Source organism: Pan troglodytes, chromosome 10 (assembly GCF_028858775.2).
Source record: "Pan troglodytes isolate AG18354 chromosome 10, NHGRI_mPanTro3-v2.0_pri, whole genome shotgun sequence".
NCBI lineage: Eukaryota > Metazoa > Chordata > Mammalia > Primates > Hominidae > Pan > Pan troglodytes.
This window is the reverse complement of record NC_072408.2, coordinates 17,586,172-17,612,172: the sequence shown is the minus strand read 5'-3', so window position 1 is coordinate 17,612,172 and position 26,001 is coordinate 17,586,172. Positions and strand designations below refer to the sequence as shown.

General features: G+C 35.1%; 1 protein-coding gene across 50 annotated transcripts in view; it reads left to right on the top strand.

Annotated features, from left to right (window-relative positions):
- Window positions 1-26,001, top strand: part of KLRC1 (killer cell lectin like receptor C1) — a 107,572-nt gene that overhangs the window by 47,375 nt on the left and 34,196 nt on the right. For 26 of the 50 annotated variants that reach the window (XM_063784678.1, XM_063784683.1, XM_063784721.1 and 23 more), the window contains one exon: window positions 12,055-12,412. The exons of 21 other annotated variants lie outside the window; for them this stretch is intronic. The gene's annotated coding sequence lies outside the window, so the exon portion shown is untranslated. The remainder of the gene's footprint in view (window positions 1-12,054; window positions 12,413-26,001) is intronic. 3 more of the 50 variants (XM_063784701.1, XM_063784711.1, XM_063784709.1) reach the window with 1 other exon arrangement.

The window sequence follows — 26,001 nt, the reverse complement described above, 5'->3', positions numbered from 1 at the left end:
TACATACTACATTTTCTTTATCTGTTCATCTGTCAGTGTACATTTAGGTTGTTTAAATATTATTTATTCTTGATAATCCTACCATTGATGTGGGAGTGCAGATATCTCTTCAAGATACTAATTTTAATTCTTTTGGATATACTGTATAGCCAGAAGTGATATTATTGGGTTATATGGGTAGTTTTACTCTTAATTTTTGAGGAAGCTCTATACACCTTTTTCATAGTGCATTCTTATCAACAATGTGCTAGGGTTCCAATTTCTTCACATTCTTACCAACATATATATCTTCATATATATGTATATGGATATATTCGTTTTAAGTAAGAGGGTAATAAATGAAAGTGAGAGGATGGCTCATCTCCTTCTTCTGGGTATATATGAATGAATATATGGATATATGAATGTATCCATATATATATATATGTAAAATAGCCATCCTAACAGGTGTTAGGTAGCATCTTAGAATATTTCCCTAATGATTAGTGATGTTGAGCATTTTTTCATATACCCACTGGCCACATGCATGTCTTTTGTGGAGAAATGTCTATTCAAGTCCTTCATCCATTTTTTAAAATTGGGCTATTTTTTGTTTTTGGTATTAAGTTGTAGAGGTTCCTTATATATTCTGGACATTAATACCTTAACAGATATGTTATTTGCAAATGTTTTCTCAAATCTATAGGTTGCCTTTCACTCTGCTGTTTCCTTTGCTGTGCAGAACATTTTTAGTTTGATGTAGTCCCACTTTATATAATTTTGCTTTGGTTACTTATGCTTTTATGAAAATTTAATGTAATCAAATACATCTATAGATTCAAGGCAATTCTGTTCAAAATCACAATTGCATTTTTTTTTACAAAAATAGAAAAATATTCCTAAAACTCATGTAGAACCACAAAAGACACTGAATAGCCAAAGCAATCTCCAGGAAGAAGAACAAGATTAAACAAGGTTAAAGGCATCATACACCCTGAATTCAAAACTATTACAAAGCTACAGTAGTACTGGCATAATAACAGACATACAGATCAAGGGATCTTTGAGAAATGCAAATCAAAACCACAATGAGATACTGTCTCTCACCAGTCACTATGGTGATTCAAATTTGGCATTTTGATTAAAATGTCAAAGAATAAGAGATGCTGGTGAGGTTGCCAAGAAAAGGGACACTGATACACTGTTGGTGGAAATGTAAATTAGTTAAGACACTATGGAAACCAGTTTGGAGATTTCTCAATGAAATGAAAAACACAACTACCATTCAGCCCAGTTATCCCATTACTGGGTATAGACCCAAAGGAAAATAAATCATTCTACTAAAATACACTGGAATTTGTATGTTTATCACAGCATTATTCACAATAGTAAAGATATGGAATCAACCTAGGTGCCCATCAAAAGTGGATTGGATAAAGAAAATGTACACATACACTCATGGAATACTATGAAGCCATAATAAAGAATAAAATGATGTCCTTCGCAGCAACATGGATGCAGCTGGAGGCCATTATCCTAATCAAATTAACACAGGAACAGAACACCAAATACTTACATGTTCTCACTTATGAGTGGGAGCTGGACATTGAGTACACATGGACATAAAGATGAGAACAATAGACACTTGCAACTCCAAAAGAGGGGATGAAAGGAGGAGTGTAGGGGTTGAAAACCACCTATTGGGTACTATGCTCACTATGTGGTGATGGGGTCAAATGAAAACTAAACCTTGGCATCACGCAATATATTTATGTAAAAAAATCTGCACATGTACCTCTTGATTCTAAAATAAAAATAAAAGATTGAGATAAAAAAGAGATAAAGTGTATTTAGTACAGTCTATTAGGACATTCCTAGATTTAAGTTGTTTCTATATAATATTTCTAATATGTAAACTATTCCTCTATGTTTTCTTCTAGGAGTTTAAAAGTTTTAGTTCTTACATTTAAATCTTCAGTTGATTTTGATTTGATTTTGTGCCTGGTGTATGATGAATCCAACATCTACATATGGATATTCAGTTTTCCCAACACGATTTGCCAAAGAGACTGTCATTTCATGGCATCCTTATATTAATATAAAAATTAGTTTACCATGTGGGTTTATTTTGGGGTTTTCTATTCTGTTCCATTGGTCTATATGTCTGGTTTTCTTTTAATCAGTACCATGCTGTTTTGGTGATTGTAACCATGTAGTATAGTTTTAAGCTAGGTAATGTGAAGCCTCCAGCTTTTTTGTTTGTTTGTTTGACATTTGGGCTCTTTTTTGGTTCCACATGAATTTTATAATAGTTTTTTTTCAGTTCTGTGAAGAAAGACATTGGTAATTTGATAGGAATTGCACTGAGTCTGTAGATTATTCTGAATAGTATGGACATTTTAACAGTATTTAATTTTTCCAATCCTTGAGCATAGAATATTTTTACTTTTGTTTGTGTCATCTATTGTTTCTTTTGGCAATGTTTTATAGTTCTTCTTGAAGAGAGCTTTCCTGTCTGGTTAGATGAATCTCAAGTTATTTTATTATTTCTGTGTTATTGTAAGTGAGATTGCATTCTCGATTTTGTTGTCAGCTTGAACATTATTGGTGCATAGAAATGCCACTGATTTTTGTATCTCAAAACTTTACCGAAGTCATTTGCTGAATCTAGGAGTCTTTTGAAATAATCTTTAGAATTTTCTAGTGTGGAATCATACTCTCAACCACACGAATTTACAACCAAAATCTACCAGATGTATAAAAAGGAGCTGGTACCAATCCTGCATGAACTCTTCCAAAAAATTAAGGAGGAGGGATTTCTCCCTAACCCATTCTGAAACCAGTGTTTCTGATATTAAAGTCTGCCAAAGACACAACAAAAAAGAAAACTACAGGCCGATATTCATGATGAAGAGAGGTGCAAAAATTCTCAACAAAATACTAGGAAACCACATCCAGCACTACATCAAAAATATAATCCACCGCAATCAAGTGAGCCTTATTTCTAGGATGCTGGCATGGTTCAACATATACAAATCAATAAATATAATTCACCACATAAATGGAATTAAAAACAAAAACAATATAATCATCTAAATAGATGCAGAAAAGGGACTTGATAAACTGTAACATCGCTTTATGATAAAAAACCCTAAGCAAACTAGGCATTGAAGGAACATATCTCAAAATAATAAGTACCATCTATAATAAACTCACAGCCAATATCTTACTGAACAGGTAGAAGTTGGAAACATTGCCCCCAAGAACTGGAATAAGACAGGGATGCCCACTGTCACCATTACTGCTCAACACAGTACTAGAAGTCCTAGCCAGAGCAATCAGGCAAGGTAAATAACAGACTTCCACCAGGAAAAGTGGAATTCTAATTGTCTCTTTATCTAAATCTTTTAATCAGAGCTATATGTAATATATATTTAACAAAATGTAAGACTATATTTACATTAAGTTTTAAAACAAATTTTTCATTAATTATGTAAACAAATATTTATTAAGAATCTTTTTTATGCCAAACATGCATCTAGGGTCTGAGAATACAAAAGAAGAAAAAACAAAGAAAAGTCACTGCTCACATGAATGACCTTTAGTGGAAAGAAGACACATAGTGAATGAGTAAATTACATGCATAGTACTTGATTATAGGTAATCATAATAAAGCAGGAAAGGATATTTTGCATTATCAAATGGCATGTTTAAATAAACTAGTCAGGAAAGCCTTGGCTGATCCTTGTTTCTTTCCAGTTCTGCTTTGGTAATCAAATAATCTAAAATCTCACTTTCTCTGCCGGGCATGGTGGCTCAATGCCTATATTCCCAACACTTTGGGAGGCCAAGGTGGGCAGATTACTTGAGGCCAAGAGTTCGAGACCAGCCTGGCCAACATGGTGAAACCCGTCTCTACTAAAAATACAAAAATTAGCCAGGAGTGGTGGCGGACATGTGTAATCCCAGTTACTCGGGAGGCTGAGGGAGGAGAATCGCTTGAACCTGGGAGACGGAGGTTGCAATGAGCCTAGATGGCATCACTGCACTCCATCCTGGGTGACAGAGTGAGACTTTGTCTCAAAGTAAAATAAAATAAAATTTCATATTCTCTTTGATAACTGAAATTCTCTATATTTGCTGTTATAACATGGCTTCTTAGCAATATAATTACTCTACGAATGAATTGCATTATAAATTGATGGGGCTGTAACTTCTGATATAAGAAATTTTTTAAATGTACTGGTTCACTAGGCTGTAGAAGTACAAAATATTGATAATATTATGTCTTTTTTCTTGTGGTTTATTCATGAAAACTAGGCCAAGAATAAGAAAAATCAAGGCGGGGATAGTTATTCCCTTTATAATTTCAGAAACAAGTAGACAGCAGAGAATTCTGCTGAAACCTAGGTACCCACTGAAATAAAACTATACAGAAAGAGCTAATGGTAGTTGCTTAAATTTAAATTCTCCTACAATAGCCTTAAAATATATATATAGATTACATGCAAAAATAAAAATGAAAGCAGACAAATGTATGTCTTTAGCATGACTAGGGGTCAGAAAATACTAAAACTTCAAATTATTGTAAATTAAAAAAAAAAAACCTTACAGTGGAGTTATTCCTAGATCCCATCTCTATCCTCTCATGGTGCCCTAGGGGTTTCAGATAAACTGGCAACTACCTCAGAAAGAGCAAGACCACACTAATTGTGAAAATTTAAAAAGGAATTCCAAAAGGATCAGATTGGTGGGCAGAAGGAAAGTATGTTTTGGACTTGAAGAGTTAGTCTTGGAAAACGAAACTTCTGAGAAGAGAGTAAAACATAAGAAAGGAAAAAGCACATTTAAAATCTGCTCAGTAAATGAGGGAAAAAAGGAAGTGTGTGTATGTGTTGAAGAGAGGTGTTAGGATAGACAAAATGACATTCAAAAGACAAAACAAAACAAAAGAAACTTCTCTCCCCCAAATCATTCATTTAAGAGAATACATTGCAATATTTTGACAGAAGAGGACACTCTTGACATAGGAATCCAATACAGTGCTCCAACTATCATTCCAGTCCACAAAAAGCATTTTTAGTCTATTAATATACGAAGATACTATGGAAAGAATACAGAATTAAAACATTCAAACTGATTTTTTAAATGCCCCATGAAGAACAATCATGAAACACAGAAAAATACGATGCAGCACTTCAAACTGATTTAAATATCCTAAAAACAAATAAAAATTGAACTAGTATACCAAAAATTCACAAGTTAAAAACCAAACTGTATAAAGCAGGAAGAAATGCAACAGTTCTTTTATTTTCCCATTTTCACTCACCTATTGTTATCGGGACTTTTTTTCATCTAAATTACAGACTTTATAACTAAAAGCTTCTTCCTAGGAAGATCCTATATTTTAGAAACTTTCAGTATCGATTTTCCTTATATAAATCTTTATCAAATTCACTTATCAAGCTAATTTTTCTCTGGAATCATACAATGATAAATTATTTCCTGCCTCAGTAAATTTTTACTTCCCGGATTTTAATTATTTCTGTCATATGAAATGATGTATCTGAGTCCTGTAACCACTAAATCCTTTCTAATTTATTTTGTTTATATACATTTTCACAGAAACCCTGGAATCTGGATAACCTGTTGTGTAATTTATGCTAGAATAACCTTTTATAAAGTGTTTTAAGCACTATTTATCTGACAATTATAAGACAAGACTCAGAAAAAAATGGATCAATGAAACAGAAAATGTCCCAAATCAGATGGTCAAAATAATCTATGACTTGGAAAATAAAAGCAGGAACTAAGACTGTGGCCGTGAGTGTTTGAGGAACTAAATTCCTAGTGTTTAAGTCCTGAAAGAATAAAGTTTCAGCTAATATGCGTTCTGTTCCTATTGCTTTGATAATTAATCATGGCATTTTCATTTTTTTAGATAACTGTAATTCTCTGACTTTGCTTTTAAAAATTAATTCTCTCAATTTAATCACAGCTTATTCGAAAGAGATGACAGGTGTATAGATCTGTGGTTTCTGTCACAAGAAAATCACTTCTTGGGAGAATTTTCTATACATAACCAGTTTTAGAAATGCAAAAGGTAATTTTAATTTATTTTTGTTTTATTTTCCTATAATATTGATTACAAAAGATAGGAAAAATTAATATAAAGAAAATGACTGATTTTTAAAAATGTATCTTTGTGCATATCCTAAAAAACCCTGATCTCTACATAAAGATATCTATTATTATTTTTCTTCAGAATTTCAGAAGTAACAAAAGAGAAGAAAATTTTATGGAAATCTGAATTTCCATCTCATTAAAATAGACTGCGGAGGGATTTGGAATGTAGACACTTTATCTTATTTCCTTATCTTATTCTATTCATGTTAATATCTGTAACTAAAATAATCTTTCTTTGACTAGCTGGTTTATGCTATTTTTAGAACATAATGCTTATATATTCTGTTGGAGTGGTTATTTAGTAGAATATTTTGATATAAAATCATAATCCAAACATGTGACAACTAAAATTGTTTGAAAGGACTTCTTAAAAGTGTAAATGGAATAGCTTACAACTGATGCATGCTTTTGTAAAAAAAAAAAAAAGTTGTTAAATCAATTAAATACCAAAGAAAAACTGATATTGGAAACATTAGTTAAACCATAATGGAAAAATTTCCAAGTTTTTAGATTTTTGTCTGAGTTTACTCCTTAATACCTACAGAGTTTGGGGTTAGGTTTATCAGCTTGAGGCGTCAGTTTGGTTTCATTTTGGTTTGAAAGAAGAAACAGAAATTAAGAGAGGGATTTTGAAAAAGAAAGAAGTCATGGAAAGTGTGAGGCACAAACTATGCTAACAAAATTCAGTCAACCCTTTTGCTAAGAACATAATTATATCTCTCATCAGTCAGAATGGCAGTTATTAAAATGTCAAAAAATAAAAGATGCTCTTGAGGTTTCAGAGAAAAGTGAACACTTATACACTATTGGTAGAAATGAAAATTAATTCAGGCACTGTGGAAAGCAGTTTAGAGATTTTTCAAAGAACCTGAAGCAGATCTATCATTTGACCAGCAATCCCATTACAGGGTATATAACCAAAGGAAAATCAATTGTTCCATCAAAAAGACGTATGTATGTTTATGTCCCTCATGGTGCTATTCATAACAACAAAGACAGAATCAATGTAGGTGCCCATTAATGGTGGATTGAATAAAGAAAATGTGGTATGCGTACACCATGGAATACTATGCATACATAAAGATAAATAAAATCATGTTTTTTGTGGCGGTATGTATGCAGCTGGAGGCCAAAATCTTAAGTGAATTAATGCAGAAACAGAATCTCAAACACTGCATATTCTCACTTATAAGTGGGAGTTAGACATTTGGTACACAAATATATCAACCTGGAAAAACAGACATTAGCGACTGTCAGGGGATGGGAGAGAGGCTGGCGTGGTACCCAAAACTACCTGTTGGGTACTATGGTTACTACTTGGGTGATGGGATCATCTTTATCCCAAACCTTAGTATTACACATATACCCATGTCACACACTGTCATGTGCCCTCTGAATCCAAAATAAAAGTTGAAAAAAACGAATTAACAAAATCAAACATATTAGATTTTAATTTTTATATATTACATGCCTTTCACAAAGACTTCTATTTTTCTTCATGCTGCTTAAAAGTTATGGCTGTAAGAAAAGTTAAAAAAAAGAAATACCTATATTGTATCTTAAATATCATTTTGTGCTTTTCTATCGGTGGTGCAGAATGAATAGATGCTCTGGGAAATGACATCAATTCTATATCATTTATTTATTCACTGAACTCACATTTATTGGGTTAACATATGTGGCCAGTTGCTGTGATAGCCCCAGGGTTATAAAGGTTAAGTAAGCATGGTCCATTAAGGTACTTACAATACATAGGGGAGCAAGTCACAGAAGTCAGAGTTCCAGTGCAAAGCTAGGTGTAAGCCTGGACTGTGATAGGAGTATGTAAGATGGACATTATCCAAAATGTTAGGCTGCCCAGTGTTTGCACATTTGAAAGTCGTTTTCTGGGATATTTAATATTGAGTCAAATAAAAAAATGAAAAGAATATTTTGTACAAGACAGCACATTCAAAGATATACTATTTTCTGGTCAACATTTTTTTATGCTCCAGAAAGCTACAACAACAGATATTTCTTGGCTCCCGGGGGCTATGATGAATTTCAAAAGGAGGTGGTGTAACTTCTATGCTCAGAAAGCACTTACAAGTTAAATATGAGCAATAAAGTTGAAGGTATATAAAAACTTAGAATAACAATAGTAAGTAGAAAAATGACTGTGTATGAGTGGTTGAGTGTGTGCAATGGATGTTTCTGCTCACCCCTGTAGAGATACAGCAAACCCCAGTGCTGCCAAGACTGTGGTGGAACCTCTGTGGCTTCTAGGGGAGGTGTGTAGTTCAGCCCATGACGTCGATATGGTTCAGGGTGCTATTTACTGACTATTTGGCTGGAACAATCTCCTGAATTTTATGTGAACTGCTTAGTGGAAAGTTTTAAAATCAAGCAATATCTGTAAATATATTTCTTGGCAAGAGAAATAGTATGAAAAGGATAAAGTGGGAAACTTTTCTGGGCAGTGAGGTGAATAAAACACTGGTAGAGAAAATGAGACTGATCTAAAGATATTGACAAATATATTAGAAAAGAGGAAAAGAGAAGATTAAGTTCTCATACTTGCCAGCAAACAAAATTTGATCATTCATACATTATGTGAAGAGAAATCTGAAAGTTTAGGAATTGTGTTGATACAGCTTGCACTAAAATTCAATCAGCTTTTTATTAGAAATGATATTAACACACATAAGTTCATAGCTTACTACTAATTACAGTAAGTTCATAGCTTACTATTGATTACATTTACAAGAACAATAATACAAACATAGAATTTGTTGATGTAAAATAAATTTGCTAGCAAAAAATTTAAATCTATAATTGTGAGTCAATGACTGGAAATGACTTTACAAATCTATTACAAATATTAAATATTTTGTTACACTGAAGAAATATGTTTCCTAAAAAAGCATTTCATTAAACATATGAGGTCTGATTATGCACACATTGTGGAATTTCATGTGTACAAAATTGTATGTTTCCACACTGGTTTAGGAAATAATATTAAAATTTTTTTTAATTGAAAGAATAATTTGTTTTTCCTTTTTTTCTCCTTGAAAGTTATCTGTTTTAAAAGTAATTTATCTTAATATTTCAGTTATAGAACCAAAGAATTATGCTTTACAGACTTGAAATTTCCTCTGCACAGTGGTGCGATTTCTGGGGAATTGATATATAAAAAAATACTATTTACTAGACATTGTATGAAATAGCATGTTTAATGTTTAGTTGTATGTCTTTGCTTTCCATTTTCGATAAGTAGATTTGTCGAAATTCCTCTAGCCCGAAAGAAGTGAGTGTCTTTGGTGTGTCAGTCACAAAATCAACTATCCACTCATTGAGAAAGAAAAGGAGAAATACCAGGTTAAATTTCGAAAAGCCATGGCTGGTAAGGTGTTTTTAAATATGTGGCTTAAAATTCTAGAAAATCCTGAGCCAGGATTGCAGAAATTGGCATTTTGATTCTGAGGTGTGCACAAACTTGAGAAGTTTGAAGAAAACCTTTGGAATTTTAAAGGAATAGTAATAACTTTAAATCTTTGATTGTGTCAGTGATACAGTCAATTTTGCAAAGATGTAAAAACATAATAAAAGAACGGGTATGTCTTTATAAATTCATAATAAAATTGCAAAGCATCCTATTCTCCCCTAGAAAAAAGGGTAGATTTTTGCTTAGCTTTGAATTATATTGTCAGAACCCAGTAAAGCGAAAAATTTCATTCAGAAAACACCATTCAATTTGAGCTCTGTTGATAATTCAATTAGATTTAGTCTCATTGTTAGGATATTTACTTACTCGATGATGCTTATTTGAATGGGGAAAATTTTATTTATGGAAATACATTTTATTATAGGACTTAGAATGTATAGACATAATACAAATTATATTAATCTGCATGCTGATATTCCAAAGAGCTTTTGGGGAATTTTCTGTTTGCTATTTTCCTTCAGGAAATATTTCAGGAATCTTAGCCAGGTTTAAATTGCTATATCTGTGAAAATAATGTGAACATTGATATACATATTTAATTTAATTTATAATGATGTATTTAATAAAGATTCTAACTCAGAAGATTTCTTTTTTTCTGAGACAGACTTAGGAAACAAGTCTGTCTTCTTTCTTTAAAAGCAGAGCTTCTGAAGAGAATAGATCCCAGACTAAATTCAATACGATTTTCAAATGTTTACCCAGAGACATCAAGAATTAATTCTGTTTTTGTCAGACTCAGCCTACTAATGTGTTTTATATATGGCAGAGTAGGTCCTAAACCTATCTTTCAAGCAGTTGATATTGTCAAATCTTTTTTCCTTTCTAGAAGGTTTAAAAATAAGAAAGCTATTATTCTATTCCTTCTGCTATCAAAATTCAACAGTGAGATGTTACTGTCAGCAACCCAGAATTAAGTATTGAATATTGGATGTTGAGAATTATCCAGAATGGGATACTGTAGACAGTGGACAGTCTTGTCTTTGAAGGGTTATTTTAATATTCCCTTCATATATTTGGGTGCTCTAATATATGTTTATAATTGTTATGTCCTCCTGGTTATCTGATCCTTTATCATTATAACTTAACATTTATTTTATCTGATTTAAATACGGCCACCCCTTTTTCTTTTGGTTCCCATTTGCATGGAATTTCTTTTTCAGTCCTTTCATTTTCAGACTGTGCGTGCCCTTACATCAAAAGTGTTTCTGTTATAGACAGAATACAGTTAGATCTGGCTTTTTACTCATTCAGCCACACTGGGTCTTTTTATTGAATAATTTAATCCACTTATACTTAATTAATTACATGAAAGGATTTACTATTGCCATTTTCTTCAGCGCTTCTTGTATTTCTTGTAGTCATTTTGTTTCCTTTTTCCTCTGTTTCCCTTTTTTTGGGGGGTGCTGGGGACAGGGTCTCACTCTGTCACCCAGGCTGTAGGGCAATTCTGGGTTGAAAATTCTTTTCTTTAAGAATGTTGAATATTGACCCCCCACTCTCTTCTGGCTTATAGGGTTTCTGCAGAGGGATCCTCGGCCTTTGTAGATGACCTGACCCTTCTCTCTGGCTGCCCTTAACCTTTTTTCCTTCATTTTGACCTTGGAGAATCTGATGATTATGTGTCTTGGGGTGGACCTTCTTGTGGGATATCTTTGTGGCGTTCTCTGCATTTTCTGCATTTGAAGACTGTCCTGTCCTGCTAGGTTGGGGAAGTTCTCCTGGATAATATCCTGAAGTGTGTTCTCCAGCTTGTTTCCATTCTCCCCGTCTCCTTCTGGTACTCCAATCAATCGTAGCTTTAGTCTTTTTACCTAGTCCCATTTTTCTTGGAGGCTTTGTTTTTTTTCATTCTTATGTCTTTAATCTTGTCTGCATGCCTTATTTCAGCAAGGTGGTCTTTAAACTCTGATATCCTTTCTTCTGCTTGGTCAGTTTGGGTGTTGATACTTGTGTATGCTTCACGAAGTTTTTGTGCTGTGTTTTTCTGTTCCATAAGGTCATGCGTGTTCCTCTCTAAACTGGTTATTCTAGTTAGCAGCTCCTCTAACCTTTTATCAAGGTTCTTAGCTTCTTTGCATTTAGTTAGAACATGCTCCTTTAGCTCAGCAGAGTTTTTTATTACCCATCTTCTGAAGCCTACTTCTGTCAATTCGTCCATCTCATCCTCTATCCAGTTCTGTGCCCTTGCTAGAGAAGCACTGCGATCATTTGGAGGAGAAGAGGCACTCTGGCATTTTTGGTTTTCAGCGTTGTTTTGTTGATTTTTTTCTCATCTTCACGAGTTTATCCAGTTTTGATCTTTGAAGCTGCTGACCCTTGGATGGGGTTTTTGTGGGGATTTTTGTTGTTGTTGTTGATTCTATTGTTGTTGCTTTCTGTTTGTTTGTTTTTCTTTCAATGGTCAGGTCCCTCTTCTGTAGGGTTGCTGCATTTTGCTGGGGGTTCACTTCAGGCCTATTCAACTGGTTCACTCCCTCGCCTGGAGATGTCACTCAAGGTGGCTGGAGAACAGCAAAGATGAGTGCCTGCTCCTTCCTGTGGGATCTCTGACCTCAAGAGACACCAACCTGACACCAGTAGGATCACTCCTGTATAGGGTGTCTGACAACCCCTGCTGGAGGGTCTCACCCAGTTGCGTGGCACAGGGAACAGGACCCATTTAACGAAGCACTCTGACAGTCCCTTAGTGGAGGGATGTGCTTCGCTGAGAGGAAACCCACTCATCTGGACTGCCTCGTTTCCTCAGAACTACCAGGAGGAAAGGTAGGTACAGTGTTCCTGGTTAGCATTTTTTCCCAGCACTTTGAATATCTTATCCCACTTAATTCTAGTGTGCTATGTTCCTGCTAATAAATCTGCCGATAATCTTATGGAAACTTTCTTATACATGATTAGTTGCTTTTCCTTTGCTGTTTTCAAGATTCTTTGTCTTTGACTTTTGACAGGGTATAATGAGTCTCAGTGTCAATGTTTATTGTTCATCCTAGCTGGAGTCCTTTGTGTTTCTACAGTTTAATGTCCAATTACGTGGATTTAGGAAGTTTTCTCATATTATTCTTTGAATAAGCTCTCTGGAAAAGTTTGTTTTAAAACATCAAGAGAGGCCAGGCGCGGTGGCTCACGCCTGTAATCCCAGCACTTTGGGAGGCTGAGGCAGGTGGATCACGAGATCAGGAGATTGAGACCATCCTGGTTAACACGGTGAAACCCCGTCTCTACTAAAAATACAAAAAATTAGCTGGGCGTGGTGGCGGGCGCCTGTAGTCCCAGCTACTGGGGAGGCTGAGGCAGGAGAATGGTGTGAACCCGGGAGGCGGAGCTTGCAGTGAGCCGAGATCGCGCCACTGCACTCCAGCCTGGGCGACAGAGCGAGACTCCACCTCAAAAAAACAAACAAACAAACAAAAAAACAAACAAAAAAAAACATCAAGAGAAGTGTGTTCTTTAAAGATTTGGAAGAGTTAACCAGTAAAATCATTTGAACCTACTGTTTCCTTTGTTGCAAAATAATTAACAAAAATTTAACTTTAATTGATGCAGTTCAATGTAGGGCTTCTAATTCCTGTATAGGCATCTTTAGTTGTATTTTTCAAGGAATTGATTTTAATCTGAGTCAATACATTTATTGGCATTTGTTCATAAGTCACTCATTCTCCATTTAATATCTGTAAGATTTTTGCAAATGTTCCCCACACCTTTTCATTCAGATAATGATAATTTTTGTCTTGTCTCTTTTTTTCTGTTAACTCTAGTTATTTCAAACTTACTGATCTATTCAAAGACTGGCTTTCACAGTAATCAATTTTATCTATTAGGTTCTTATTTCATACTTTTCTGCTGTATTATTATTTCTTTCCTTTTGCTCTTTTGGGGTTAACTTATTTTTCACTTGGTAGTACGTTAGGGTAAAGCTTAAGTCAATTATTTGAGACCCTTTATTTTTTACTTAATGAAATAATTATCTTTCTACTCACTATTAACACATCTCCCAAATTTTGATAGGTGTTTAATTTTTATTTATTAAAATATTTTGTAATTTTATGTCTCATGGATTTATGTAGAGGCATGCTTTTAATTTTCTAAATATTAGTGGATTTTCTAGTGTCATCTTGCTAACAATTTCTAATTTATTTTTATTGTATGAGAGAACATACTGTGCATAATTTCTATCCTCCAAGACTTATTGAGTCTGGTTTTATGTCCAGTGTATGAACGAACTTGGTGAATGTTTCATATGCAGTTATGAAGAATCTTCATTCTGCTGCTGTTAGTGGTAGTGTTTGCTCTAAACATGCAAACAAAGTTAAGCTGGTTGATATTGTTAATAAATTATTCTGTAACCTTACTAATTTTCCCTCTTTTTGTTTTATCAATTAAAGGTGGGAGCTTGAAAAGTCAATCTCATAGAAGTAGAGAGGAGAATAATAGTTACCAAAGCCTGGAAAGCGTATATGGAGGGGAGGGGATAAAGAGAGATTGGGTACAAACATGGTTAGATAAAATAAACAACTTCTAATGTTAGCTAGCACAGTAGTGACTACAGTTAAAAACAATGTATTGTATATTTCAAAATAGCTAGAAGAAAGAACTTGCAATGTTTCCAACGCAAGAAATGACAAATGTTTGAGTTATGGATATCGTAAATACCCTAATTTAATCATTACACATTCTATGCATGCCACAAAATATCACATGAACCCCACAAATATGTATAAATATACATCAAAAATGTTTTTAAAAAGAAAAGAGAGTTAAAATATCCAAATGTAATTTTGTATTTTTTCTAATTTCATTTTATTTTTAATCATTAAGCATTTTGAATCCCACTTAATAGATGCACACACATTTAGTGTTTTTATGTCTTCTGGAATGTTTGATTAATTTATCATTATGTGATACTGCTTTTTATTCATGGTAATATTTCTTCTTCTGAATTACATTTTGTCTGGCGTAAATATAACCACTCCTGGTTTCTTTAGATTAATGTTTACATGGTACATAATTTCCATATTTTAACTGTTAGTATATTATTTATTCATATAAACGTAAATGGTTTTACAAATACAGTATATCATTGAATAATGTTTCTTTATCCAATCTGATATTATATGTCTATTAACTGTAGTCAGACCATTTACATTTAATGTAATTGTTCAAATGGTTGAATTTACATCTATAATCTTTCTCTTTGTTTCTGCTTTGTCCCATAATTACTACCTTCAATTATATTGAGTTTTTAAAATTACTTCTTTTTTTTCAATACTGGCTTATTAGCAATAACCTTTTCTTTTGTTTTTATTGGTTGTTCTATATTAAAAGTTATCCAAACTTCCCTACACAGTCTATCTTTAAATAGTATTATATCACTTCTTGTGTAGTATAAAACTTTATAATAGTATGCTGAATGTTCCTTTCTGACTCTTTTTGAGTGAGAAATACTTTTAATATTTTTCCATATATATTTTTTATGTTCCATATTGTCTCTCGTGTTCTTTTGTGACACCGATTATATATGTGGTGTATTTTCTTGTATTGTCTAACCACTAATTCTTTACTGTTTGGTCCTTTTTCATATTTTTGAAGCTTTCTTCTGTTTTCATTCTGGATAGTTCTTATCGCTGATTTATTCTTTTGCATTGTGTAATCTAATCTAGTATTTATCTTGTTTATTATGTTTTTATTTCCAGTATTGTATTTTTTTTTTTTTGAGTTTCACTCTTGTTGCCCAGGCTGGAGTGCAATGGTGCAATCTCAGCTCACCTCAACCCCTGGCTCCCAGCTTTAAGCGATTCTCATGCCTCAGCCTCCTGAGTAGCTGGGATTACAGGTGTGCACCACCACACCCAGCTAATTTTGTATTTTTAGTAGAGACGGGGTTTCTCCATGTTGGTCAGGCTGATCTGGAACTCCTGACCTCAGGTGATCTGCCCGTTTTGGCCTTCCACAGTGCTGGGATTACAGGTGTGAGCCACTGCGCCCATCCATCCAGTATTGCATTTTAATTTCTAGAAGTTCTATATGAAATATAAAAAGTAGAATAGGAATATATTATATTTCTGTTTCTTTCAAATGTTAGACCACAAAACAGGACTTTAAAAAATTCAAAAAAATTGAACTCATAGCAAGTATGTTTTCTGACTACAGTAGAATAAACTAGAAATTGACAACAAGAGGAACTTTGGAAACTATACAAATACATAAAAATTAAGCAATATGCTCCGGAATGACCAGTAAGTCAATGAAGAAATTAAGAAGGGAATACAAAATTTTTTTGAAACAAATGAAAATGGAAATATACAATAACAAAACTTATGGGATACAACAAAAGTAGTGCTAAGAGGAAAGTTTAGAGTAATAAGCAACTTCATGAAAAATGTAGAAAAACTTCAAATAAACAACCCAACAATGGACCTTGAAGTAGAAAAGTGAAAGCAAACCAAACCCAAAATTAGAAGGAAAGAAATAATAAAAATCAGACTTGCAATAAGTGAAATTGAAATTTTAAAAAATACAAAAGATTAATCAAAAAGTTTGTTTTTCAAAAAGATAAACAAAATTGACAAACTTTTAGCCAGACTACAAAAAAAAAGAAGACCAAAATAAAAAAATCAGAGATGAACAAGGAGACAATACAACTGACACTGCAGAAATTTAAAGAATCATTAGAGACTGCTCTGAGCAGCTATATGCCAATGAATTTGAAAACTTAAAGTTGGATAAACTCATAAACACATATAACCTCCCAAGATTGAACCATAAAGAAATTCAAAACCTGAATAGACCAATAACAAATAATGAAATCAAAGCTGCAATAAAAAGTCTTCCAGCAAAGAATAGCCTGAGACCTGATGGCTTCACTGATAAATTTTACCAAATATTTAAAGAACTAATACCAATCCTGCTCACACTATTCTGAAAAAATAGAGGAGGAAGGAATAAGTTTCAACTCATTCTATGAGGCCAATATTACCCTGGTACCAAACCAGCAAAGACACATCAGAAAAAGAAATCTGCAGGCCAATATCCCTCATGAACATAGATACAGAAATCCTCAAGAAAATACTAGCAAACTGAATTCAGCAGTACCTCAAAAAAAAAAAAAAATTCACCACAATCACGTGGGCTTTATTCTTGGAATGCAAGTTTGACTCAACATATGCAAATCCATACATGTGATTTACCACATAAACAATCAAAAACAAAAAAAGTATCATCATCTCAACAGATGCAGAAAAATTTTTTGATGAAATCTAACATGGCTTCTTGATAAAAACTCACAACAAACTAGGCATTGAAGGAACATATCTCAAAATGAGAAGAGCTATCTATGACAAACCACAGGCAATATCATACTGAATAGGCAATAACTAGAAGCATTTCCCTTGAAAACTAGAAAAAGACAAGGGTGCCCACTCTCATCACTCCTATTCAGCATAGGACTGGAAGTCCTAGTCAGAGCAATCAGGGAAGAGAAATAAATAAAACACATCCAAATAAGAAGAAGTCAGGCTACCTCTCTTTGCAGATTATGTGATTTGATACCCAGAAATCCCTGAAGACTGCTCCAAAAGAACCCTTGTACTGATAAGTGGCTTTAATCAATTTTCAGGAAACAAAGTAAATATACAAAAATCAGTAGCATTTCTATATACCGATAATATTCAAGCTGAGAGCCAAATCAAGAACATAATCCCATTTATAATAGCCACACACACACACAAAATACCTAGGAATACATCTAACCAAGGTGGTGAAAAATATCTACGAAGAGAAATAGAAAACACTGCTAAGGAAGTCATAGATGACACAAACTAATAAAAAGAAATTCCATGTTCATGGGTAGGAAGAATCAATAATGTTAAAATGGCCATATGGCCCAAAGTAATCTATAGACTTAATACTATTCCTGTCGCTATTTCTATGAGTTCAACTGTTTTTGGAATATACATCCATGTTAGATCATATGATATATGTCTTTATATGGCTGGCATTTTTCACTTAGCTGGATGTCCTCTAGATTCATCTATGTTGTCACAAATGACAGTTTCCTTCTCTTTTAAGGCTGAGTCATATTCCTTTGTGTGTACATACCACATTTTCTTTATCTATGGATCCACCGATAAACGCTTAGTTTAATTACATTTCATGGCTCTCTTAAATAATGCTGTAATATACATGGACAAGAAGAGAGATTGTTGATATATTAATATGCTTCCCTTTGGAAATATAACCAGTAGTTGAATTGTTGGATCATATGGTAGCTTTATTTTTTAATTTTGTGAGAAATCTCCACACTGTTGTTCATTACTACTGTACTAATTTACATTTCCACTAAGAATGTGCATGGGTTCCCTTTTCTTCATATCCTAATGAACATGTGACATCTTTTGTTTTTTTTATAACAGCCTTCCTAACAGATGTCAAATGATTAGTTATCCTGTTTGTAATTTGCATTTTCCTGATGATTAGTGATGTTGAGCATGTTTTTATATATCTGTTGGCCATTTGTATATCTTCTTTTAAGAAATACATTTTCAGGTTCTTTGTCCATTTTTAATTTTTTTTCTATTGAGTTGTTCCTTATATATTTTGAATATTAACCTTTTGTCAGACATATGGTTTGAAAATATTTTCCCTAATTTTTTAGATTGCCTCTTTACTCTGTTTTTTTTTTTTTTCTTTTTCAGTGCAGTAGCTTTTAACGTTTGATGTAATTTTGTTTATCTCTTGCTTTTTTTATTATTATACTTTAAGTTCTGGGGATACATGTGCAGAACTTGCAGATTTATTACATAGGTATACACATGCCCTGCTGATTTGCTGCACCCATCAACCCGTCATCTACATTAGGTATTTCTCCAAATGCTATCCTTCCCCTAGCCCTCCACTCCCCGACAGTTCTCAGTGTGTGATGTTTGCCTCCCTGTGTCCATGTGTTCTCATTGTTGAACTCCCACTTAATGAGTGAGAACACGCAGTGTTTGGTTTTCTGTTCCTGTGTTACTTTGCTGAGAATGATGGTTTCCAGCTTCATCCATGTCCCTACAAAGGACATGAACTCATCCTTTTTTATGGCTGCATAGTATTCCATGGTGTATGGTGTATATGTGCCACATTTTCTTTATCCAGTCTATCATTGGTGAGCATTTGGGTTGGTTCCAAGTCTTTGCTATTGTCAACAGTGCTGCCGTAAACATACATGTGCATGTGTCTTTATAGTAGAATGATTTATAATCCTTTGGGTATATACCCAGTAAGTGGATTGCTGGGTCAAATGATATTTCTGATTCTACATCCTTGAGGAATCACCACACTGTCTTCCACAATGGTTGAACTAATTTACATTCCCACCAACAGTATAAAAGCGTTCCTATTTCTCCACATCCTCTCCAGCATCTGCTATTTCCTGACTTTTTAATGATCGCCATTCCAACTGGCGTGAGACGGTATCTCATTGTGGTTTTGATTTGTATTTCTCTAATGACCAGTGATGTTGAGCTTTTTTTCATATGTTAGTTGGCCACATAAATGTCTTATTTTGAGAAGTGTCTCTTCATATCCTTTGCCCACTTTTTGATGGGATTGCTTGTTTTTTTTTCTTGTACATTTGTTTAAGTTCCTTGTGGATTCTGAATATTAGCTCTTTGTCAGATGGATAGATTGCAAAAATTTTCTCCCATTGTGTAGGTTGCCTGTTTACTCTGATGATAGTTTGTTTTGCTGTGCAGAAGGTCTTTAGTTTAATTAGATCCCATTTGCTAATTTTGGCTTTTGTTACCACTGCTTTTGGTGTCTTAGTCGTGAAGTATTTGCCCATGCCTATGTCCTGAATGGTATTGCCTAGGTTTTCTTCTAGGGTTTTAGGTCTTACATTTAAGTCTTTAATCCATCTTGAGTTAATTTTTGTATAAGGTGTAAGGAAGGGGTCCAGTTTCAGTTTTCTGCATATGGCTAGCCAGTTTTCCCAACACCATTTATTAAATAGGGAATCCTTTCCCTATTGCTTGCTTTTGACGGGTTTGTCAAAGATAAGATGGTTGTAGATGTGTGGCGTTATCCCTGAGGCCTCTGTTCTGTTTCATTGATCTATATTTCTCTTTTGGTACCAGTTCCATGTTGTTTTGGTTCCTGTAGCCTTGTAGTATCGTTTGAAGTCGGGTAGCATGATGCCTCCAGCTTTGTTCTTTTTGCTTAGGATTGTCTTGGCTATACGGGCTCTTTTTTGGTTCCATATGAAATTTAAAGTAATTTTTTCTAATTCTGTGAAGAAAGTCAATGGTAACTTGATGGGAATAGCATTGAATCTATAAATTACTTTGGGCAGTATGGCCATTTTCACGATATTCATTCTTGCTGTCCATGAGCATGGAATGTTTTTCCATTTGTTTGTGTCCTCTCTTGTTTCCTTGAGCAGTGATTTGTAGTTCTCCTTGAAGAGGCCCTTCGCATCCCTTGTAAGTTGTATTCCTAGGTATTTTACTCTTTTGTAGCAATTGTGAATGGGAGCTTACTCATAATTTGGCTCTCTGTTTCTCTATTGTTGGTGTACAAGATTGCTTGTGATTTTTGCACATTGATTTTTGTATGCTGAGACTTTGCTGAAGTTATTTATTAGCTTAAGATTTTGGGCTGAGACAATGGGGTTTTCTAAATATACAATCATGTCTTCTGCAAACAGAGACAGTTTGACTTTCTCTCTTCCTATTTGAATACTCTTTATTTCTTTATCTTGCCTGATTTCCCTGGCCAGAACTTCCAATACTATGTTGAACAGGAGTGGTGAGAGAGGGCATCCTTGTCTTGTGTCAGTTTTCAAAGGGAATGCTTCCAGATTTTGCCCATTCAGTATGATATTGGCTGTGGGTTTGTCATAAATACTTCTTATTATTTTGAGATACATTCCATCAATACCCAGTTTAGTGAGAGTTTTTAGCATTAAGGTGTGTTGAATTTTATTGAAGGCCTTTTCTGCATCTATTGAGATACTCATGTGTTTTTGTCATTGGTTCTGTTTATGTAATGGATTACATTTATTGATTTGCATATGTTGAACTAGCCTGGCATCTCAGGGATGAAGCTGACTTGATCGTGATAGATAAACTTTTTGATGTGCTGCTGGATTTGGTCTGCCAGCATTTTATTGAGGACATTCACATCGATCTTCATCAGGGATATTGGCCTGAAACTTTCTTTTTTTGTTGTCTTTGCCAAATTTGAGTGTCAGGATGATGCTAGCCTCATAAAATTAGTTAGGGAGGAGTTTCTCTTTTTCTGTTGTTTGGAATAGTTTCAGAAGGAATGCTACAATCTCCTCTTTGTACCTCTGGTAGAATTTGGGTGTGAATCTGTCTGGTCCTAGGCTTTTTTTGGTAGGTATGCTATTAATTACTGCCTCAATTTCACAACTGGTTATTGGTCTATTCAGGGATTTGACTTCTTCCTGATTTAGTCTTGGGAGGGTGTATGTGTCCAGGAATTTATCCATTTCTTCTAAATTTTCTAGTTTATTTGCACAGAGGTGTTTATAGTATTCTCTGATGATAATTTATATTTCCGTGGGATCAGTGGTGATATTCCCATTATCATTTTTTATTGTGTCTATTTGACTCTTCTCTCTTTTCTTCTTTATTAGTCTGGCTAGTGGTCTATGTTTTTTGTTCATCTTTTCAAAAAACCACCTCCTGGATTCATTTATTTTTTGAAGGTTTTTTTTGTCTTTATCTCCTTCAGTTCTGCCCTGATCTTAGTTATTTCATGTCATCTGCTAGCTTTTTAATTTGTGTACTTGTGTTTCTCTAGTTCTTTTCATTGTGATATTAGGGTGTCAATTTTAGCTCTTTCCCACTTTCTCCTGTCGGTATTTAGTGCCATAAATTTCCCTCTAAACACTGCTTTAGCTGTGTCCCAGAGATTCTGTTATGATGTGTCTTTTTTCTCATTGGATTCAAAGAACTTATTTATTTCTGCCTTAATATTGTTATTTACCCAGCAGTCATTCAGAAGGTTGTTCAGTTTCCATGTAGTTGTGCAATTTTGAGTGAGTTTCTTAATCCTGAGTTCTGATTTGATTGCACTATGGTCTGAGAGACTGTTTGGTATTATTTCTGTTCTTTTGAATTTGCTGAGGAGTGTTTTACTTCCAATTATGTAGTCAATTTTAGAGTAAGTGTGATGTGGTGCTGAGAAGAATGTATATTCTGTTGATTTGGGGTGGAAAGTTCTGTAGATGTCTATTTGGTCTTCTTGGTCCAAAGCTGAGTTCAAGTCCTGAATATCCTTGTTAATTTTCTGTGTTGTTGATCTGTCCAATATTAAGAGTGGGGTGTTAAAGTCTCCCACTATTACTGTGTGGGAGTCTAAGTCTCTTTGTAGGTCTCTAAGAACTTGCTTTATGAATCTGGGTGCTCGTGTGTTGGGTGAATATATATTTAGGATAGTTAGATCTTCTTGTTGAATTGATCCCTTTACCATTATGTAATGGCCTTCTTTGTCTCTTTTGAGCTTTATTGGTTTAAAGTCTGTTTTACCAGAGACTAGGATTGCAAACCCTCCCTTTTTTTTTCTTTCCATTTGCTTGGTAAATCTTCCTCCACCCCTTTATTTTGAGCCTATGTGTGTCTTTGCATGTGAGATGGGTCCCCTGAATACAACACACCAATGGGTCTTGCCTCTTTATCCATTTGCCAATCTGTGCCTTTTAATTGGAGCATTTAGCCCATTTACATTTAAGGTTAATATTGTTATGTGTGAATTTAATCCTGTCATTATGATGTTACCTGATTATTTTGCACATTAGCTGATGCAGTTTCTTCATAGTGTCATTGGTCTTTATATTTTTGTGTGTTTTTGCATAGTTGGTACTAGATTTTCCTTTCCATACGTAGTGCTTCCTTCAGAAGCTCTTGTGAGGCAGGCCTAGTGGTGACAAAATCTCTCAGCATTTGCTTGTCTGTAAAGGATTATTTTTCTCCTTTGCTTGTGAAACCTAGTTTGGCTGGATATGAAATTCTGGGTTGAAAATTCTTTTCTTTAAGAAGGTTGAGTATTGGCCCCCACTCTCTTCTGGCTTGTAGGGTCTCTGCAGAGAGATCTGCTGTTGGTCTGATGGGATTCCCTTTGTGGGTAACCCGACCTTTCTCTCTGGCTGTGCTTAATATTTTTTCCTTAATTTCAACCTTGGTGAATCTGATGATTATGTGTCTTGGGATTGCTCTTCTTGAGGAGTATCTTTGTGGTAGTCTCTGTATGTTCTGAATTTGAATGTTGGCCTGTCTTGCTAGATTTGGGAAGTTCTCCTGGATAATATCCTGAAGAGTGTTTTCCAACTTGGTTCCATTCTCCCCATCACTTTCAGGTACACCAATGAAATGGAGGTTTGGTCTTTTCACATAGTCCCGTATTTCTTGGAGGGTTTGCTTGTTCCTTTTCATTCCTTTTTCTCTAATTTTGTCTTCACAATTTAGTTCATTAAGTTTATCTTCAATCTCTGATATCCTTTCTTCCACTTGATCGATTTGGCTATTGCTACTCGTATATGCTTCACGAAGTTCTCTTGGGGTGTTTTTCACCTCCATCAGGTCATTTATGTTCCTTTCTAAACTAGTTATTCTAGTTAGCTATTCCTCTAACCTTTTTTCAAGGTTCTTAGCATTCTTGCATTGGGTTAGAACATGCTCCTTTAGCTCAGAGAAGTTTGTTATTACCCACCTTCTGAAGCCTACTTCTGTCAATTCGTCAAACTCATTCTCCCTTATTTTGTTCCCTTGCTGGCGAGGAGTTGTGATCCTTTGGAGGTGAAGAGGCATTCTGGTTTTTGGAGTTTTCAGCCTTTTTGCACTGGTTTTTCCACATCTTCATGGATTTATCTACATTTGGTCTTTGATGTTGGTGACCTTTGGATTTTTGGTGACCTTTGGGGTTTTGGTGTGGACATCCTTTTTGTTGATGTCAATGCTATTCCTTTCTGTTTGTTAGTTTTTCTTCTAACAGTCTGGCCCCTCTGCTGCAGGTCTGCTGCAGTTTCCTGAAGGTCCACTCTAGACCCTGTTTGCCTGGGTATCACCAGTGGAGGTTGCAGAACAGCAAAGATTGCTACCTGTTCCTTCCTATGGAAGCTTCGCCTCAGAAGGGCACCTGCTAGATGCCAGCAGGAGCTCTCCTGTATGAAGTGTTTGTCACCCCTGCTGGGAGGTGTCTCCCAGTCAGGCGGCATGGGGGTCAGGGACGCACTTAAGGAGGCAGTCTGTCTCTTACCAGAGCTCAAGCGCTGTGCTGGGAAATCTGCTGCTCTCTTTGGAGCTGCCAGGCAGGAACATTTAAGTCTGCTGAAGCTGCACCGATAGCCACCCTTCCCCCAGGTGCTCTGTCCCAGAGAGATGGGAGTTTTATCTATAAGCCCCTGACTGGGGCTGCTGCCTTTCTTTCAGAGATGCCCTGCCCAGACAGGTGGAATCTAGAGAGTCAGTCTGGCTACAGAGGCTTTGCTGAGCTGTGGTGGGCTCCACCCAGTTCGAACTTCCTGGTGGCTTTGTTTACACTGTAAGGGGAAAACCACCTACTCAAGCCTCAATAATGGCGGATGCCCCTCCCCACTCAAGCATCACAGGTCAACTTCAGACTGCTGTGCTGGCAGTGAGAATTTCAAGCCAGTGAATCTTAGCTTGCTGGGCTCCGTGGGGGTGGGATCCACTGAGCTAGACCACTTGGCTCCCTGGCTTCAGCCGCCTTTCCAGGGGAGTGAATGGTTCTGTCTTGCAGGTGTTCAAGGCACCACTGGCGTGTGAAAAAAAACTCCTGTGGCTAGCTTGGTGCCTGCCCAAATGGCCACCCAGTTTTGTGCTTGAAACCCAGGGCTCTAGTGGTGTAGGCACCTGAGAGAATCTCCTGGTCTGCAGGTTGTGAAGACCATGGGAAAAGCCTAGTATATGGGCTGGAGTGCATCATTCCTCACGGCACAGTCCCTCACAGCTTCCCTTGGCTAAGGGAGTGAGTTTTCCGACCCCTTCCACTTCCCAGGTGAGGCATCACCCCACCCTGCTTCAGCTCGCTCTTTGTGGGATTCACTCACTGTCTAACCAGTCCCAATGAGATGAACTGGCTACCTCAGTTGGAAATGCAGGAATGCCCACCTTCTGTGTTGATCTTGCTGGGAGCTGCAGACAGGAGCTGTTCCTATATGGCCATCTTGCCAGCCACCCTCTTGCTTTTGTTTTAAGGTAATGTCAAAATGTCTTTGCCCAGATCAATGTCAAGAAGATTTTTCATTGTGTTTTCCTTTAGTAGTTTTACAGCTTCATGTCTTACATTTAGTTCTTTATTTTGTGTTGATTTTTTATAAAGGATAAGAAAAGGGTCCCATTTCTTTTTTATGCTTGTGAATATCCAGTTTCCTTTACACTATTTATTGAAAAGATTGTCTTTTGTCTATTGTGTTTTCTTGGCACTTGTTGAAAGCAAGTTGACCATAAATGTGTGGATTTACTTCTAGGATCTCCATTCTGTTCAGTTGGTCTACATATCTCTATTGTGCCAATACCAAGCTGTTTGGATTATTCACCTTTGTAGTAAATTTGAACTAAAATAGTGATATTTTCAGCTTTGTCCTTTCTGCTGAAGATGTCGGCTATTTGAGGTCTCCTGTGATTTTATATGAATTTTAAGACTGTTTTTCTCTATTTCAGTAAAAATGCCACTGGGATACTGATGAAGATTACATTGAATTAGTAGGTTGTGTTGGGTGTTATGAACACTTTAATAATATTGATTATTCCAGTTCATGAAAACAGGATATCTTTCTATTTATTTTTGTCTTCTTCAATTTTTTTCATCATTGTTACATAGTTTTCAGTCTACAGATCTTTTACTTTTTTGGTCAACTATATTCCTAAGCATTTTTTAATGCTTTTGTAAAGTGAGATTGTTTTCTCAATTTTTTTTCAAATGGCTTACTATTAGTGCATTGAAACATTATTAATTTTTGTATGTTGTTTTGGTATCCTGTAAATTTACTGAATTAATTGATTATTTGTAACAGTTTTTTGGTTAAGACCTTATGGTTTTCTGTATCTAAAATCAAGTTGTCTGCAGAGACAATTTAACCTTTTTCTTTCCAATTTGGGTACCTTTAATTTTTTTTAGCCTAATTGCTATGGCTAGAACTTTCAGTACTATGTTGACTAAAAATGGTGAGAGTGAATATCCTTGTTTTGATCCTGAAATTAGAAATATCTTTTAATTTTTCACCATGGAGTATGATGTTAGCTGTGGGCTTGTCATATATGCCCTTTAATTATGTAAAGATGTATTTTATCTATACTTAATTGTTGATAGTTTTTATTTTAAAAAGATGTTAA